Below are 961 nucleotides of genomic sequence, written 5' to 3'. Positions count from 1 at the left end.
AAAGGTGTGACTTTTGGAGAGAATTTAGGAGGAAATTTTGAATTTTTTTTTTATGGAGGCGGCCACTAATAAAATGAAAGGGAGTCTAGGGTTGAAGTGTGTGTGGCGTGAGGTAGAGAGTTCGGTGGAGAAAAGAGAGGAGAGTAAGAGAGTGATTGAAGGACTTAAGGATTTTCTTTAAGGGTTGTTAGAGAAGAGGGAAAGTGAGAGATTTATTCCTCATTACATATCCAAGAGAGAATTGAGAGCGCTTGTAAAGAGGGAAGGTGCTTAAAGAGAACTTCTAGAGATTTGCTTGGGAATGATTCTGAGATAAGTGATTCTGAGATAAGTTGTGTCTGATAAGTTGTGTCTTTTATTTCATTATTTTGTAAACTTGTATTTATATATGAAATTCGTGTTTTGTTGTTTCCTTATCATGAATTCTGAGTAGTCTTTTTTATCCTTCTCCCTACTCTAACATATGGTTTTGTGAAGAATTGATTTTGTTTTATACCGGTTTAAATATCAATAATTTGTGATAATTTGAACTCCGATCTTCATTTAATTTTCGATCTGACCAATTGAAATGTTAAAATATGTTGAGACACAGATGATCCGAAAGGGCTATGATTTTTACAACATGGTGAGAGTCACATTCAATTCCATGGGTGAGGATGTTATCCATGGGGTTGAGTGCAAATAAATAGAGAAATATACTTTGTTGGATGCATAATTGAAGATTTTAAGGTGACAAATTAAAATTCTCACTTTGGTCTAGTTGATTGGTAACTAATGCGAGATTGTTAGCCCTCAGGCGAGGGAGAAGTGGGAGCTCTGGAGTGAGAGCCTGTATCTGTTCAATCTAACCACAGAATTAGGGATCAAACTCTAGATTAGTTAATGTTCTTTATACACTTGAAAGAGGGTAAAGAATAGGATTACTCTTATTTGGCACAATACAATTATATATATATATATA

This window comes from Phalaenopsis equestris, unplaced genomic scaffold (genome assembly GCF_001263595.1).
Source record: "Phalaenopsis equestris unplaced genomic scaffold, ASM126359v1 Scaffold000803, whole genome shotgun sequence".
NCBI classification, from domain to species: domain Eukaryota; kingdom Viridiplantae; phylum Streptophyta; class Magnoliopsida; order Asparagales; family Orchidaceae; genus Phalaenopsis; species Phalaenopsis equestris.
The sequence above is the reverse complement of the archived record's forward strand: the minus strand, read 5'-3'. Positions refer to the sequence as shown.